Genomic DNA, 7636 nt, shown 5'->3' with positions numbered 1-7636 from the left:
ACCATTATATTGAACTCTGATTCTTGCCTTAGCACTTCTTGTTTGTTGGCCCATATTTGACTTTGACTATCATTTGCCCCTCTGCTTGCTGTATAGTGATTCCAGTTAGTTAGAGTGACAGTTTTTGAAGGTGACCCTAGGAATTGTAAATCCTTGGGGTTGCATGAATCAGACTCTTGGTCTCAGCCTGCAGATAAGTGTCCCGAAACACGGAATGGAAGTAAGAGGGTGGCTGCCAATTACAGGCACAGAAAACCTAAAATCAATTCATCTAACATGCTGCACAGACTGCATCCTGAGACAGTTTTTCTTTCTTATTCTTATTGGTTTGTCAGATGTGGATTGGAGCTGTGCAAAATTATAGAACATGACTGTGAGTGACAACTGCTGAGGGTGTCCATGCTCTTTTTGAGGTGGTACATGTTGTCCTCTGGAACAAGTGATGACACCATCACAGAAATGTGGCAGGTTATTCCTGGAGAGTCTGAATATCTGGCAATATCTGTGATATAACTTGACGTAACTCTTGGAAGTTTTAGAAATTTCTTGTGGGGGCACTTGGGGTAAATTCCGGTGGTTTGTCTCTCGCGTTTTCCTTTTGTTTCGAAGATACCAGTACATGTTCTCCCTCACCAAGTACGTTTTTACTTACCAGTGTCTCTCCGTTTTCTCCCGTGCACAGTTAGCCCGTGTGCCTCGCCTCCTGTTTGAACCCTCTGGACTCTGACGCTGGTTCCCTCGTTGTGGCTATCCCGGCTCGTGGTGCCAACAGTCCGGTCCGCCTGCTGCCTCCCCTACACGCCAGTTATTGTTATTGTTTTCTTCTTGAATACATTTTAGTTTGTATCCTCTCGTTCATTGTCACTGTCTCTGCTTTGGGGTCCAAAAACATTTCACAAAACCCAAACGTAACAATGGAGGGAGATTTGAAACTAGCTGGAGCTAGTGAGGAAACTATGGTGCATATAGTGCCAAACAGATCAAGGATAACCTTACGGTTATCGGTGTGTGCTGTTAATGCCGTGTTATGACCGGTTAGTAATTAAAATAGAGCACATACAAGATGCTGTCTATGCGTGATGTATTCAACAGTGATTCCAAAGTGTTTCATATCTTGGTTTTCAGCACAAACTCAGCTACAATAATATCGCAACAGTAAGTAGGTCAGAAAGAAGGTTTGTTGGTTGTTAATTGCTTTAGAATCACACTAATTGTAAACAATAGTTTTGAACACATCATTACATTATTACATTAATGGCATTTGGCAGACGCTCTTATCCAGAGCAACGTACAGTTGATAAGACTAAGCAGGGCCTTGCTCAAGGGCCCACAATTGTGCAGATCTTTTCGTGGCTACACCAGGAATTGAACCACCGACCTTGCGGGCCCCAGTCATGTACCTTAGCCACTACACTACAGGCCTCCCTGGACACATACAGGAATGCTATAAAAACATGCACAAACCAGTTGTAACAAATTTTGGATCACTGAAATCTAGGTCTTGGGTATCAAAAGATGACAACATATTGTAGCAAATCCAATTAGAAATATAAAATAAATTGCAAAAACGTTGTGTTGTCACTACTATTTTTTAACACCAGTTAACAACGGGAGGGCTAATGGCCTTTCTTCAATCAATATTTATGTGATGTGGTATGCGGTCCTGCCAGGTAAGTAAACTTTTCACTCCTGGCCTGACCCCTCCCTACTTCTGAGACAAAGGCTTTCCACAAAGCAATACTCAGTGAACCATTTAGAAGGCAGAAACACTTTTTTTTTTTGATTCAGGAATTTATTGAAATCACCAGACAAACTACTTACAATGAAGATGCCAGAGGTGTTATTTTGAGATGTAATGGTTAGAATCGTTCATAAATTCAGAACAGAGTTCTGAATATTCAGACAAACATAGAAAGAAGTTGCAATACAGCACACGTATTTACCAATATGATCATAAGAAATACACTTGCGCTTGCTCACTGTACAATGGACCTCATCTATCAAACATGAGACGAACGAAACTGACCGAATGCATTTACACAAATAATGTGGGATTTATCAAACTTTTCCAATGTCAGTTTTTAGCAGGATCCAAACGGACTTCACGAGTGCTCTCGGCTGTTTGTAATGTGTGTGGAAATTAAAGCACACAATTGTTTTGTGCTTTTGTTAGACCTGTTCCATTCATTCATCTTTTATTTTGATTTAGAGTGGCAAAATTATTTTAGCAAGCCAAATGAATATTATAATTATTCACATCATATAAAAACGCACTACTGGATTCAACATTGAAATGGGTGATTTTTCCATTCGGGTAATCCTGATGAATTAAATGCCATAAAGCATGTAAACAAAGTTTCCTATAGATAGGGTGAACCTTCATTGCTATGGCTGACCACTCTTTACATTACATTTACATTTATTGATTGCTTTGTGAAAAGATTTGATGCATGGTGTAGCTACTTCGGAGAGATCAAATCTTCTGAGTCAGTGGCTTTGGTGAAGCTCACAAGTCAGTTCCGATCATAGACTGTATAAAAATGGTTCTGACTGCCCAGACAACTCCTGAGTTTATGCAACACATTGGAGCCAGAACTCAGAAGATCCACACACAGTTCCTGTCCAATTCCAGAACAAGTTTATGTGCTTTCCATCCTCAGCTTCTTGGGGACTGGGACAGTCCTGAAACTGAAAACATATCGCTGTTATCCTCCTGGATAATTCCAGACAGCAACGTTCTGTAATTGTATAACTTTACCTCCAGTTTAACCATTTTTGTTTTACTAGACAGTTCCGGTGCCACAGGTGCGTGGGGGGTTTGGACCCAAAATGCATGACTCAGAAGCTTTATTTGGGGAATATCCAGAGAGCGTAGTCAAAAACAAGCAATGTTCGTACACGTAAAATCCAGCCAGAAAACCAAAGCACAGTACCGAGGGAGAAGGCAGTCTCGTAATCGGTACACCATGCAAGAAGTCCGGTAGCCAGGAAAGCTGTCAGCGGGGCAGAAGTACAGGCGGGCGGTAGGCAGGCTCAGGGTCGATGACGGTGCAAGAGTCAAGACTGAAGTCTGGCAAAATCATGGTACAGGCAGGCAATGGTCAACAAAACAGAAGTCAATAATCTTTGGTCAATAAACAGGCTTGGATCGGGTAGACAATGGCTTGACAAAACCACTCAAAAGCTGCACTGACGAACAGGAGGCAAACAATTTCACAAAGACAAGACATGAAACTGAGCTTTATATGCAGGTGAAGACAGGTGTAGACAATTAGCTTGAGAGCAGGAAGAGAATGGAAATCAGGTGTGGAGGATTGACAAGTTAACGAGGTAATTATCGTTAGTAATGAACCTATCCTGCCCTAGCATTAGTAAATTAGTAAATGACATGCGCAAGAAACATGAACACATGATTAGAATGTTAATATGACCCAATCCTGATCTAGCATTAGTAGATTAGTAAGTAGACAAGGGAAATTGAAACAATTAGGGTGTGAGTGACAGAAAAGGAGAGAGAGAAAGCAGGAATGCAAGATTTGCAGAAAGACATGAAAATGTGTATGCTAATCAATGACCAGTACAACGTAACATGAAACATAAATTGTGACATAACAATTTTGCGAAATATGACAATAAACTAAATAACATGACATGGCAAGACTAACAATTAAATCGTAACAACAACTAAACATGAAACATAAAAACGTGGTGATACTAGACTAACATAATACATGACATGACAATTACATAACCAAGACAATAACTAAACATAAGACATGACATGACAAACATGAAACGTGACATCCGGCTCCGCACTTTAAAAAATGACACCCCTATTTACTCAATAATATGAAATTATAGGCTATTTATTCAATAATAATACTTGTAATATGTTCCATGAATTTTGTGCTGCATACATAGTTTATGTAGCCTATATGAACAAAATAATATTTTTCAATGTTGCCTTTTTACAGCCAGTTCTGTGGGTCATAGCTAACGCTCATTGTTTCTCCACCAGGACAAACATCCTCATGCATTTTTTTACAGAATAAACAACGAACAATTACAGCAAACAACTCTTAACTCCTAAATATGGTTTAATATACATTTAATATACACAGATGTTACAACATAGCTGTAGCGCAGTCATATAATGATTCAAAAATCAGATCATGTCAAGGCTACACAGCATTTTAAAGCAAAGTTATTTTATCTTTTCTCAGCCATCTCGTTAGCCCCTTAAGTATAGGCCCTTTTCTTTACACAAGCTTGGGAATGACATACCCAAAGTGTCTTCTGAAAGGTAACCCTTTGGGGTTTGTTTTCCAAGATTCAGATCCAATTTGTTTTCCCACTGAAAATATTTTAAATTTTTGAGTGGATTATTGTAGAAAAAAAACACAATGGAGCCACTGCCAAAACACTGGACAAATGCCCTTTCATTTTGATGACAATATCACCAAAAATGAACATTCTACATCGTTTTTTATAAGCTTTGCCTATGCAGTTTTCCAAAAATGACATTTAGAGACTCCAAAAGGACATTTGGAAACAAACTTATATTATGGGTCTTATGACATGTAAAATACTTTGCTTACTAGAATATACAACTATTTTTATCCTGAAAAAAAAGTGTTTGTACTGCCCCTGCCTGTCACCCTCACCTTACCTCTCCCTCTCCTTGTGCTCTCCTCAGATAGCGACAGGTCGAGAAGATTGTAAAAATAAGTACAATCATCTCAATAACAATAGTACGGTATACTAATACATTAACCAAGCACTTTATTAGGTATTTATTAAGCTTATTTTTTAGACTTCTACTACTGTAGCCTATCCACTGAGAGTGATGATGCCTTGTGTGTTCAGAGATGCTTTTCTGCACACCACTGTTGTATTGTGTGGTTATTTGCGTCACTGTCACCTTCCTGTCAGCTTTGACCAGTCTGACCATTCTCCTCTAACGTCTCTCATTAACAGGGCAGTTTCTGTGCAGGACTGCTGCTCACTGGATTTCTTTTTGTTTTTTCACCATTCTTTGCAAACTGTAGAGACTAGTCTGAAATACTCAAACCACCCTGTCAATGTCACTTAGATGAAATGTGAACATTACATTACATTACGCTACATTACAGGCATTTGGCAGACGCTCTTATCCAGAGCGACAGACAGTTGATTAGACTAAGCAGGAGACAATCCTCCCCTGGAGCAATACAGGGTTAAGGGCCTTGCTCAAGGGCCCAACGGCTGTGCGGATCTTATTGTGGCTACACCGGGATTAGAAGCACCGACCTTGCGGGTCTCAGTCATTACGCTTAACCACTACGCTACAGGCCGCCACATGAATGTATGCATTGCACTGCTGCCACACAATTGGCTGATTAGATAAACACATGAATAAGTAGGGGTAGTAAAGTAAAACATGTTCCTAATAAAGTGCTTGGTGAGTGTATATTAATTGAGGTCCATTGATTGAGGTTTTTGTCAAATACCCAACCCCCATCAACAAGACATTCCACATTCCACTATTCCACATGCTATTTATTATTCAAAAGCAGGCTGACTCCGTATCTATAAGCATAGTGAATAATAATACAATATTTTGAGAATGTATTTAGTCGATCACTAATATAAAATGGGGTCACATCGTTCTCTATTGTGGAGCAAAAGGTGTTTTCACTGTCTTGCTCCAAAATATTCACTCACTTATAAGGTATTTTAGGTGCATCAATTTATGTTAATCATAAATAATTTTTTCAATCGATTGGTATTTATGAACATGGATACAAAAAAAGATGTTTGTATCCATATTTGATAAATCTGGCGGAATTTGTTAGTTAGGTTCCGATCAAATTTAGACATGGATTTACAATTTTTAAAATAAATGATGCCCAATGTCTGTACAGACACCCACACGAGCCGACCAGGCAGTCCATGACTGCAGCAAGATGCTTGCTTTAGAGAAAGGCTTGCGAGGTGAAGCTAGGCAGAGCCTCCCTCTCAAAGGAAGTGCGGTATCAGAGTTGGAAACAACAGGTGAGTCTGAAGCGCTGTAATGCCATAATTGGACAGATAGAAGCAGAGAAGGGGCATTTAAATACCATGTAAATGCTGGTGATTGGCTGACAGTGCAATTGCGTAGCCGTTGGAAGTCTCTGAGATTTAACTTTCGTTAAACTCCCATTATATTTTTCCACTTTGCATATTTTTGCTTAAGCCATTAATAAAAATGGAGAACAAAACATGGCTCAAGCTGGAGACTTGGGGAACACTGTTGGCTCAATTTGTGAATAAATCTTGATTTGTGTGATACACTGGGATCTATCTGTGAGGTAGTTCCTGAATCATTCAACAGCCCTAAATTCAGCCAATATTTCTGAGTCTTGTCAACAACAATTTGTGGTCAAATTAGTCAAATGTCTTTGATAAATCAATCCGAAAATCTTCTAAAATTTTTTGGTCATTCATGGTAATTAATGTTGTTTGTCACAGCCATTTCTACTGATATAATACTGTCGCCAGCTGTAAACCAGACTAAGCTTAATTTTCAAGCAGACATTGCTTCAGTTGCGCGTTCACTTTGGATTTTAGAACCTTGGCAAGCATCAGAAGTTCAGGAATATAGCAGTAATTGTTCAAATCTTAAGGCTCCCCTCCTTGGAGAACATAAATTGCCTTCCAGATTTGGTGTTGGACATAAGGCTTAAATTAAAAATTTGAGCAGGCTCTGCAATGAGATTACCAGGGCTTGCAGAACTTCTTGGGTCACTGTCTTTCAAAGTCTTACAGACCTCAATACTATAAATATGCTTTAAATAAATATGTATGCTTCATTATAATGAAAATCATATTTTTGATTTACTTCATTATAATGAAACAAACTGGACTCAAGGACACCTGAGGAAATATTTGAATTTCATAATGACTTGAACATTTGAGGGGTCTCTCAACTTTTATGTAACTGCTTTCAGAAAAACCAAAGAAAATCCAATTGGCAGAAATATGTTAACACAGCATTGTCATAATGACAGAGACACTCCTTGATCTTGACTTCTATGTCCACAACAGTCTGCAATTCCAGATAAGCAGTACATCCTCTGGGTGAACATACAGGAGGGTGTGTGGATGGCTATAGTCTAATCACCCATTCAAGTCTGAGCTGCTTGTTGACTGAGGGTCCCCCATGTCACTGAAAGAGAGCTTTAATCAAGCCATCAAGCCCCATCAAGCCCCTCCAGCTGGTCCAGAATGCTGCAGCCCGCCTGATCACCAGTCAGCCCAGGTCGGCTCATGTCACCCCGCTTCTCATTGGCCTCCACTGACTTCCTATTGCCGCACGCATCCGTTTCAAGGCCCTAGTGTTGGCATTTCAGGCTGCTAAGGGGACTGCCCCACCTTACATACAATCCCTGATCACTCCCTACTCCCCAGCTAGACCACTCCGGTCTGCCAGCTCTGGTCGCCTTACGGTTCCCTCTCTACGTGCACCTGGCGGTCGAGCTGCACGTTCACGCCTGTTTTCCGTTCTGGTTCCTCAGTGGTGGAATGACTTGCCTACCACTGTCAGAACAGCAGAATCCCTCCCCCTATTTCGATGCAGACTCAAAACCCACCTTTTCAAACTCTACCTTAGTCCTCC

This window comes from Conger conger, chromosome 8 (genome assembly GCF_963514075.1).
Source record: "Conger conger chromosome 8, fConCon1.1, whole genome shotgun sequence".
Taxonomy (NCBI): Eukaryota; Metazoa; Chordata; class Actinopteri; order Anguilliformes; family Congridae; genus Conger; species Conger conger.
This window is presented reverse-complemented; position numbering follows the sequence as displayed.